Source organism: Otolemur garnettii, unplaced genomic scaffold (genome assembly GCF_000181295.1).
Source record: "Otolemur garnettii isolate 467f Iridium unplaced genomic scaffold, OtoGar3 scaffold00043, whole genome shotgun sequence".
Lineage (NCBI taxonomy): Eukaryota > Metazoa > Chordata > Mammalia > Primates > Galagidae > Otolemur > Otolemur garnettii.
The window spans coordinates 11,771,362-11,782,858 of record NW_003852438.1 but is presented as its reverse complement, the minus strand read 5'-3'; the positions used below and the strand labels follow the sequence as shown (position 1 = coordinate 11,782,858).

General features: G+C 43.7%; 1 protein-coding gene across 9 annotated transcripts in view; it reads left to right on the top strand.

Moving 5' to 3' along the window:
• R3HDM2 (R3H domain containing 2) overlaps nt 1–11,497 on the top strand; it is a 192,034-nt gene that overhangs the window by 50,905 nt on the left and 129,632 nt on the right. For all 9 annotated transcript variants that reach the window (XM_023513612.1, XM_012805589.2, XM_023513610.1 and 6 more), the window contains exon 2: nt 5,595–5,659. The gene's annotated coding sequence lies outside the window, so the exon portion shown is untranslated. The remainder of the gene's footprint in view (nt 1–5,594; nt 5,660–11,497) is intronic.

Sequence of the window (11,497 nt, the reverse complement as noted above, 5' to 3'; positions counted from 1 at the left end):
CTTGAGCCCAGGAGTTGGAGGTTGCTGTGAGCGTGATGCCATGGCACTCTACCCAGGGGGATAGCTTGAGGCTCCGTCTCAAAAAAAAAAAAGAACATCAACTCTTCTTTTCTGGACTCCTTGGTTTCAAAGCTCAGATCATACAAAGCATAGCGACAATCTTTTTTAGTAAACATTTCCACAAAATGCTTGAAAGGATCAGTAATGGTCACACCAATATCTCCAAACAAGCTCTCTTTGCCTTATTTTACAATGATGTACTTTTTGCTGGCACTGAGACAAAAAATGACAGCCTTCTTCTTTTGATTTCTTCTGGTGTGGAACATTTCCTAACTTTCATGTCATAAAAAATGCGACAAATGCGACATATTTCATCAGTAACTTGCACTCCCGAGGCCATCTTGGCCGCAGTGGTGGTTGCAGGGATGGGGAAGGGAAGCCAGAGGGCGCAGAGACTGAGAGCACAAGCCTAACAGGGGCAGGCACACCTCTCTAGCGTGTGTTTTTTTTTTGTTTGTTTGTTTTTTTGAGACAGAGCCTCAAGCTGTCCTCCTGGGTAGAGTGCTATGACATCACAGCTCACAGCAACCTCCAACTCCTGGGCTCAAGCGAGTCTCCTGCCTCAGCCTCCCAAGTAGCTGGGACTACTGGTGCCCGGCCATTTTTTGGTTGCAGCCGTCATTGTTGTTTGGCGGGCCTGGGCTGGATTCGAACCCGCCATCTTAGTTGTATGTGGTTGGCGCCTTAGCCACTTGAGCCACAGGTGCCGAGCCCCTAGTGTGTGTTTTGAAAAAAAATTATTTTTTCAGTTCTTAGCCATGATCAATGATGTTCTATTACTCAGAGTTAGAGAGTGACCTCTTGGTGTGGAAATGCTCTCAGTGTCAACCACCTTGCCCACTAAAAATAAGACTTATTTGGGCATGGCTGGAGGGCCTATGGGGAGAGGCAACTAGAAATTTCTTTGTTTGTGGGAGAACAAGGTATTTCATAGGAAAAAATTTACCCAAAGAGTAGTATCCTGGGACCAAGGTTGGTGTGAAAAGTGGAAGGGCAGTGTCCTCTGGCCATGCCTTCTCAACCCAAAGCAATTGCTACACATCTGTAATGTCTCAATCTTTTTTTTCTTTTTTTGAGACAGAGTCTCATTATGTTGCCCTTGATAGGGTGCCGTGGCATCATAGCTCACAGCAACCTCACTCTTGAGCTAAGTGATTCTCTTGCCTCAGCCTCCCAAGTAGCTGGGACTACAGGCACCCACAACACCTGTTTTGTTGTTGTTGTTGTTGCAGTTTGGCTGGGGCCGGGTTTGAATCCACCATCCTGGTTACATGGGGCCTGTGTCCTACTCACTGAGCCACAGGTGCCGCCCTGCACATCTATAATGTCAAAACCCCGAAGTGCAGAAGGCATTAAAAAAAACTAGAAGAACTGTTTCCTAGAAACCTTTGTAAGATACAGACAAGGCACACTTTAGCAATGTGCTGTTTCTTTTTTTTCAATTGGGACTCATTGAGAGTACGAAGAATTAGGTTACACTGATTGCATTTGTTAGGTAAAGCCTCTCTTATAATTGTGTCCCACCCCCAAGAGGTGTGACATACATTGTGACCCCCCAGCTCCTGCTTCCTCCCCTCTCCTCACTTGCTCATTCCCCTCCCCCTTCCTCCTTTGTATTAGCTCACCTACTGCCTTCATGTCAGAATTGAATACATTGGATTCTTGCTTCTCTATTCTTCTGATGCTTTACTAAGTAGTGTTTCACCTCCATCCAGGTTAATACAAAAGTTGTAAAGTCTCCATCTTTTTTAGTGGCTGAATAGTATTCCATGATATACATATACCATAGCTTGTTAATCCATTCCTGAGTTGGTGGGCATTTAGCTGTTTCCACATTTTGGTGATTGTAAATTGAGCTGTGATAAACAGTTTAGTGCAAATGTCCTTATGATAAAACGTTTATTTTTCTTCTGGGTAGATGCTTAGTAATGGGATTACAGAATCAGATGGGAGATCTAATTTGAGTTCTTTGAGGTTTCTCCATACATCTTTCCAAAAAGGTTGTGTTAGTTTGCAGTCCCACCAGCAGTGTAAAAGTGTTCCCTTCTCTCCATATCCACGCCAGCATCTGCAGCTTTGAGACTTTGTGATGTGGACCATTCTCACTGAGATTAGATGATATCTCAGGATAGTTTTGATTTGCATTTCTCTGATGATTAGGGATGATGAGCATTTTTGCATGTTTGTTAGCCATTCATCTATCTTTTTGGGGGGGGGGCAGAGTCTTATTTTGTTGTCCTCAGTAGAGTGCCATGGCATCATAGCTCATAGCAACCTCAAACTCCTAGGCTCAAGCAATTCTCTTGCCTCAGCCTCCCAAGTAGGTGGGACTATAGGTGCCTGGCCACAACAGCTGGCTATTTTTAGAGACAAGATCTCCCTCTGACTCAGGCTGGTCTCAAACTCATGAGCTCAGGCAGTCCACCTGCCTCAGCCTCCCAGAGTGCCCGCCACAACACCTGGCTATTTTTTTGTTGCACTTGTCATTGTTGTTGAGCTGGTCTGGGCTGGGTTTGAACCTGCCAGCCTTGGTGTATGTGGCTGGTGCCCTACCCACTGAGTAATGGGTGCTGCCTGAGACCTCATTTCTTATTAAAAAAAAAAAAGAGCGGTGCCTGTGGTTTAAAGGAGTAGGGTGCCAGCCCCATATACCGGAGGTGGCGGGTTCAAACCTGGCTCCTGGCCAAAAACTGCAAAATAACCCTCAAAAAACCAGGCATTGTGGTGGGTGCCTATACTTCCAGCTACTTGGGAGGCTAAGGCATGAGAATTGCTTGAGCCTAAGAGTTTGAGGTTGCTGTGAGCTGTGATGCTACCGCACTCTACTGAGGGCCACAAAATGAGACTCTGGCTTAAAAAGGAAAAAAAAGATCTGGTGGCTGTAAGAGGTTAGTTCGTCTCATGGCTTTCTTTTCAGTTCCAAATGTCAGTGTCACTATTTTTGTGCCAATACCATGCTGTTTTGATCACTATGGCCTTGTAGTGTAGCCAAAAGTCTAATAGGGTGACACCCCCAGCTTTTTTTTTATTACTAAGAATTGCCTTGGCTATACAGGGTTTTTTCTGGTTAGCAATGTGCTATTTGTGTAATAGAATTCTAAAATGAAATGGTGAGCTGGGGGTATTCCTCACTTTAGCATAGAATACAGTAGAGTTTAGGTGTTTTGAGGGCTTCACAAATATAGACTGTCTTGGGTATGTTAAGGATTCTGGTGGTAACACTCAGGGCTCCTAAAGCAGATTAAATAGCAGCCAGCCTTCAGGATCTAATAATAATAATAATGATGGCACGGCGCCTGTGGCTCAAGTGGCTAAGGTGCCAGCCACATACACCTAAGGTGGCAGGTTCAAATCCAGCCCAGCGCGCCAAACAACGACAGCTGCAACCAAAAAAAATAAAAAAGCCAGGCGTTGTGGAGGGCGCCTGTGGTCCTAGCTGCTTGGGAAGCTGAGGCAGGAGACTTGCTTGAGCCCAGGAGTTGGAGGTTGCTGAGCTGTGATGCCATGGCACTCTATACACGGGGACAGCTTGAGGCTCTGTCTCAAAAAAAAAAAAATGATGATGATAATAATAATAGTGCAGTTAAGATGAAGAGATATTGACTTATGTGTTGCAATGTTTTTCTTTCTTTCTTTCTTTCTTTTTTTTTTTTTTCAGTTTTTGGCCAGGGCCAGGTTTGAACTCACTACCTCTGGTATATGAGGCTGGTGCCTTTGAGCCATAGGCACTGCTCCTGCAATGTTTTTTTTACGGAAGAAAATTCTGTCTCTGGTCTCTCTTCACTGCGTGTGCTTCTCACACACTAGGAGAGATTCTAATTTTATTTGCTCAAATCTACTCTTGTCTTGTGTAAAAGAATGAGTGGGCTATAACTCAGTGAATACATACACTGAGGCTGGCGGGTTCCAGCCTGGCCCGGGCCTGCTAAACAATAATGACAACTGCAACCAAAAAATAGCCAGGCGTTGTGGCAGGAACCTGTTGGCCCAGCTACTTGGGAGGCTGAGGCAAGAGAATCCCTTAAGCCCAAGAATTTGAGGTTGCTGGGGGCTGTGATGCCATGTTACTCTACTGAGGGCAACATAGTGAGACTCTGTCTCAAAAAAAAAAAGAACAATGAGTAAAAAAAGCAGCTCAAGAATTTCAAGGACTAAGATTGGATGATTTTTTTTTTTAAAGACAGAGTCTCACTCTGCCTTCCATAGAGTGCCATGGCGTCACACAGTTCACAGCAACCTCCAACTCCTGAGCTTAGGTGATTCTCTTGCCTCAGCCTCCTGAGTAGCTGGGATTATAGTGGCCCGCCACAACAACTGGCTATTTTTTTCTTGCAGTTTGGCCGGGACCAGGTTGGAACCCACCATCCTTGGTATATGGGGCTGGTGCCCTACCCAGTGAGCAACAGGCGCTGCCCAGATGATTTTTTTTTTTTAACTCTGTCATCCTGAGTAATAGAGTGCACTGGGGTCTTCACACCTAGCTATAACCTCAAACTTCTGGGTTCAAGCAATCCTTCTGCCTCAGCCTCTTGAGCAGGGGTCCTCAAACTTTTTAAACAAGGGGCCAGTTCACTGTCCCTCAGACCGTTGGAGGGCTGGACTGCAGACCCCGGGACGAGTCACCTGCTAAGCAGGACAGGCAGTGGCAGCAAAAACACCCGGTGGGCCAGATAAATGTCCTAAGCGGGCTGCATGTGGCCCGTGGGCCATAGTTTGAGGACGCCTGCTCTTGAGTATCTGGAACCACAGGTTTCCACCACAATGCTTAGGTAATTGTTCTATTTTTAGTACAGACAGGAGTCTTCCTCTTATTCAGGCTGGTCTCTAACTCCTGAGCTCAAGCAATCCTTCCTCCTTGGCTTCCCAGCATGCTAGGATTATAGGCAATGAACCACTTCGATCAGCCAAGACTGGATGATTAATTTGTATTAGAAAGTAGACCAAGGACCAGTTATAAGAGGGAATCAACAGAGGGAAAAGAGCAGTGTAAGCAGAATTTTTCCTTTCTTTTTTTCTTTGGGCAGAATCTTGCTCTTGGCCCTAGCTAGAGTGCAGTGGTAGTGGTATCATTGGAGCTCACAGCGGCCTTAAACTCCTTGGCTCAAGCAATCCTCCTGCCTCAGCCTCCAAGTAGCTGGGACTATAGGCAGGCACCACTGCGCCTAGCTAATATTTCTGTTTTTAGTAGAGACATGGGTCTTGCTTTTCCTCATGCTAGTGTCAAACGTCTTGACCTCAGACAGTTTGCCTGCCTCAGCCTCTCATAGTGCTAGGATTACAGGCATGAGTCACAGAGCAGAGTTGTGTGTTTCCTTTTTTAATTGTGAATTGTGAGTGGAAATGACTATAGAGGGTACAGGGGAGGTGCAGAGGTTATGAGAAGCATTGTGAACAGAAAGTATTGGGAAAGATGATGTTGAGAGGTAGGTGGTGCTGTGGAGTTTGAATTGGATCTAATTTTATTTTCTTTGAAGATCTTAATATTTTAAGGCTTAAAAATTGCTTTTAACGTGCCTTTTTTTTTTTTTTTTTAGGTTAGACTTGTTTCTTATATGTGATGCTGTTCCAGTACTGGACTCATGGAGGCTGAGCGTTTAAGGTAATAATAGGTAATGTTTATAGAGCACTTTCTATGTGCCAGGCAACAAACTAAATGCTATACCTTTATTCTCATTTAATCCTCACACAGCCTGTGGGGTTGGAAGTAATGTTGTACCTATTTAATAGATCGAAAAAAAATTGAGGTGCAGTGGTTAAGTTCAGCTGAACCAAAAATAAAGCCCACTGTTGAAATCTAAGAGATGAGTCACTGTGCCTGGCCTGGGGAATTTAAGGTGATTAATATGGATAACAGAAATCTTTGTTGATTTCTTCTCACTTGAGATACTTTTTACAGGTATTTTCAGCTTTAAGAAACCCTATTAGGGTTTCTTATTGAAGCCTTCTTGGTGCATTTAATTGCTTATTTATAGATCACATTAGTTATTGTACTTGCCAGATTTAGAGGATAACTGGGAGGGTTTCTAACACTACTCACTGGATGAAGATCAGTCAGAAAATGACAGTTGAACATCTCTGACATAATGTAGATTAATGGAAGTTTTTTTTTTTTTTGAGAAGGAGTCTCATTTTGTCACCCTCAGTAGAGTGCTGTGGCATCACGGCTCATAGCAACCTGCAACTCTTGGGCTTAAGCGATTCTCTTGCCTTAGCCTCCTAAGTAGCTGGAACTACAGGTGCCCGCCAAAATGTCCAGTTATTTTTTGGTTGCAGTTGTCATTGTTGTTTGGCAGGCTCGGGCTGGATTCGAACCCTCCAGCTCCAGTGTATGTGGCTGGCGCCCTTAGCTGGTAAGCTACAGGTGCCAAGCTGGAAGTTTTTTTTTTTTTTTTTTATCACAGGGGGCCAGTTTTTTAAACAGGCTTGTATTCAAGTAATGGAAGTATTTTTAAGTTTATGAAAATTCAGATTTACATGCTATTTTGAGTAGTTCTCCATGTTGGTTCTACTTTCAGCTGGGTAAAGTAAAATTTTCCTTTCCCTGGCCTTTTAAAAAAGAGACCTTTAGGGCGGCACCTATGGCTCAGTGAGTAAGGCTCCGGCCCCATAGACTGAGGGTGGCGGGTTCATACCAGGCCCTGGGCAAACTGCAACCAAAAAAATAGCCGGGCGTTGTGGAGGGTGCCTATAGTCCCAACTACTTGGGAGGCTGAGGCAAGAGAATCACTTAAGCCCACAAAAAAAAAAAAAAAAAAAAGAGAGAGAGAGACCTTTACTAAGATATAATTGACATACAGTAAATTACACATATTGAATGTATATAATTTAAGTCTTGCCATATGTATATACCAAGGAAACTGCCACCACAACCAAGGTAATGAACATATTCTTCATTCCCACAAGTTTCCTTATCCCCATTTGTAATCATTCTCCCAACCTCTGTGATCTCCAGGTATCCACTAATCTTCTTTATATCACTGTAGAATAGTTTGTGTTGTCTAGAATTTTATGTAAATGGAATCATAGAGTATATACACTTTTTATTTTTATTTTTTTTACTCAGCAGAATTATTTTGAGATTCATTTGTTGTTCAATGTATCAGTAGTTCATTCCTTTTAAGTGTTAGGTAGCAATTCATTCTTTAGATAAATCACAATTTGTTTATTCATTCACTTGCTGATGGACATTTGGGTTGTTTCTAGTTTTTGGCAGTACGAATAAAGCTGTACCATAAATATTTGTGTAGAAGTCTTTGTGTGGATGTATACTTTTTTTTTTTTTTTTTAAGAGACAGAGTCTTACTTTATGGCCCTCGGTAGAGTGCTGTGGCTTTACAGCTCACAGCAACCCTCCAGCTCTTGAGCTTAGGCGATTCTCTTGCCTCAGCCTCCCAAGTAGCTGGAACTACAGGTGCCTGCCACAACGCCCGGCTATTTTTTGTTGTTGTTGCAGTTGTTGTTAGCTGGCCCAGGGCAGGTTCGAACCCATCACCCTTAGTGTATATGGCCGGCACCCTGCTGACTGAGCTACAGGTGCTGCCCAACATCGGCAATTTTTTCTTTTTTTTGCAATTTTTGGCTGGGGCTGGGTTTGAACCTACCACCTCTGGCATATGGGGCTGGAGCCCTACTCCTTTGAGCCATAGGTGCTGCCCCAACATTGACTATTTTTTATGTTTTATTTATTTATTTTGAGACAGAGTTTTACTATGGTTGCCCTCAGTAGAGTGCTATGGTGTCACAGCTCATAGCAACCTCGAACTCTTGGGCTTAAGCAATTCTCTTGACTTAGCCTCTCAAGTAGCTGGGACTATAGGCACCCACCATAACCTGGCTACTTTTTTTCCTTATTGTTGTCATTGTTGTTTAGCAGGCCCTGGCCGGGTTCGAACGCACCAGCCCTGGTGTATGTGGCTGGCACCCTAACCACTGAGCTATGGGTGCTGAGCCAACACCAACTGTTTTTTAAAGATGGGATTTCAGTGTGGCTCAGGCTGGTCTAGAACTCATGAGCTCAGGCATTCCACTTGTCTTAGCCTCCCAAGTACTGGGAGTGAGCCCGCTTGCCTGGCTGCAACCTCAAACTCTTGGGCTCAAATGATTATCTTGTCTCAGCCTCCCGAATAGCTGAGACTACAGGCACTCACCACAACACCTTGTTATTTTTTAGAAATGGGGTCTTACTTTTGCTCAGGCTGATCTGTCTGAAATCTGAGAACTCAAGCAGTCCACCAGCCTCAGCCTCCCAGAGTGCTGGAATTACAGGCGTGAGCCACCATGCAGGGCCTCCCTCCCTACTATATTTCTGGTAACCTATAATATAATTTGCTTTCCATCTTTATGGATTAGCCATAGAAAAAGAATCATGCAATATTTGGCCTATTGTTGGGTGGCATCTGTGGCTCAGTGAGTAGGGCACTGGCCCCATATACTGAGGGTTGTAGGTTCGAACTCCTCCCCAGCCAAAATTGCAACAAAAAATAGCTGGGCGTTGTGGCGGGTGCCTGTAGTCCCAGCTACTTGGGAGGCTGAGGCAAGAGAATCACCTAAGCCCAGGAGTTGGAGGTTGCTATGAGCTGTGTGATGCCACGGTGCTCTACCCAGGGCAATAAAGTGAGACACTGTCTCAAATATATATTTTTATATATATATCTGGCCTATTGTGTCTGACTTCTTTCACTTAGCATAGTATTTTCGATGTTTATCTAAGTTGTAGCATGTATCGGTACTTTGTTCCTTTTTCTGGCTGAATAATATTCTACTGTAAGTATATATAGTGATTTGTTTATTCATCAGTTGATGGACATTTGGGTTATTTCTACCTTTTGAGTATTCTAATAATGCTGCTACAATTATTCCTATAAAAATATCTGTTTGAGTCTTTGTTTTCAGTTCTTTTCAGATATACCTAAAAAAAAAGAGAGAAAGAGAGAGAGATACTTGAGTGTAATTGCTGGGCATATGGTAATTCTGTGTTCAACTATTTCCCACATTGCTGTGCCATTTTCCATTTATTTTATTTATTTTATTTTATTTTTTGCAGTTTTGGCCAGGGCTGGGCTTGAACCCCCACCCCCGGTATATGGGGCTGGTGCCTTATTCCTTGAGCCACGGGCGCCGCCCAGCCATTTTCCATTTATACCAGTAATGCAGGAAGATTCCTATTTCTCACATCCTTCCCCAAACTTACTTTGTAGATTTTTTCTTTTTGAGACAGTGTCTCACTATGTCACCCTCAGTAAGGTGCTGTGGCATCACTCCTCATAGCAACCTCAAGCTCTTGGGCTTAAGTGATTCTCTTCCCTCAGCCTCCCAAGTAGCTGAGACTATGGTGTCCGCCACAACGCCTGGCTATTTTTTGGTTGCAGCTGTCATTGTTGTTTGGTAGGCCCAGGCTGGATTGGAACCTGCTAGCTCAGGTGTATGTGGCTGGCACCCTAGCTGCTTGAGCCACAGGTGTTGAGCCAGACTATTTTTGTTGTTGTTGTTGTTGTTATAGTCATTGTTTAGCAGGCCCAGGCTGGGTTCAAATCCTCCAGCCTCAGTGTATGTGGCCTGCGCCCTAATCATTGAGCTACGGGCACTAAAGCCTAAATTTTTTCTTTCTTTTTTTTTTTTTTTGAGATAGAGTCTCACTTCATCCCTCTCCGTAGAGCGTTGTGCTGTCACAACTCACAGCAACCTCAAACTCTTGGGCTTAATTGATTTTTTTTTTTTTTTTTTGAGACAAAGTCTTACTATGTCACCCTCAGTAGACTGCTATGGCATCATAGCTCACAGCAACCTCAAACTCCTGGGCATAAGGCATTCTCTTGCCTCAGCCTCCCGAGTAGCTGGGATTACAGGCACCAGCCATAACGCCTGGCTATTTTTTATTATAGTTGTCATTATTGTTTAGCAGGCCTAGGCTGGGTTTGAACCCACCAGCCCTGGCTTATTTGGCCTGTGCCCTAATCATTGACCTGTGGGCACTGAGCCTAGATTTTTTTCTTTCTTTTTTTTTGAGACAGAGTCTCACTATGTGGCTGTCAGTAAGCTCAATCAGTCAACTGCCTCGGCCTCTCAGAGTGCTAGGAGTACAGGCGTGAGCCATAATGCCCCCTGGTCTGATTTATTTATTTATTTATCTATCTTTTTGTTTATTGAGACAGAGTCTTGCTCTGTTGCCTGGGCTACAGTGTCATGGCCTTTGCCCAGCTCACGTCATCCTAAAATACCTGGGCTGAAGCAATCCTTTTTACCTCTGCCTCCCATGTATCTAGGACTATGGGTTGCTGCCACCATGCCCAGCTAATTCTACTTTAAGTAGAATGGGGGTTTCCCTTTGCCCAGCTAGGACTCAAACTCCTCACCTTAAGCCATCCCAAGGTCTCCCAAGTAGCTGGGACTATAGGTACCTACCACATGCCTGGCTATTTATTTTTGGCCTCCCAAGGTCTCCCAAGTAGCTGGGACTATAGGCACCTACCACATATCTGGCTATTTCTTTTTGTTGTTGTCATTGTTGGTTAGAAAATCCGAGTGGGATTGGAACCCACCAGCCCTGGTGCATGTGGCCGGTGCCCTCACCATTGAGCTATGGGCGCCGAGCCTGTCTGGCTGCTTTTAAGATTTTTCTCTGATCTAGGCATAATGGTACATACTGGTAGTCCACCTACTTGGGAGGCTGATACAGAAAGGATCTTTTGAACCCAAGAGTTGAGGCTGTAGTGTGCAATGAATGTGCTTTGATGGTCACTGCACTCCAGCCTAGATAACATAGTGAGACCGTGTATCTTAAAACAAAAGATTTTCTCAAAACTGGCGCTTTTTAGGTAGAAAAAAAATAAGAACAAAATAAAAGATCTTCTTTTGTCACTAGTTTTAAGTAGTTTGCTTATGATGTGCTTTGGTGTGGTTCTTTGAGCTTCTTCGATTTGTTTGTTTGTGGTTTTACTACAGTTTAGAAGCTTTTAAGTTACAATTAAAAAAATTTTTTTTTCCATTTCTTTTCTTTGGGAATGCCACTGACACATCTATTAGGTAATTTGAATTTATCCTATAGTTCACTGATGTTTTGTGTATTATGTTTCAGTGTTTATTTCTTTGTGTTTTGGGTAGTTTCTATTTTCTTTGTCCTTAGATTTTCCCCCTGATTTTTTTCATGCAATTTCCAACCTATTATTAGTCCTATATAGTGTATTTATATCTCTAACATTTCAAAGACTTTTTAAATTATTTAGTTATTTATTCTTTGAGACAGAGTTTCACTATGTTGCTCTAGGTAGAGTACTGTGACGTCGCAGCTCAAAGCAACCTCCAACTTCCTGGGCTTAGGTGATTCTCTTGCCTAATGCTGGGACTACAGGCCCCTGCCAAATGCTCAGCTATTTTTTGTTGCAGTTTGGCCAGGGCCAGGTTTGAACCCACCACCCTCGATATATGGGGCTGGCGCCCT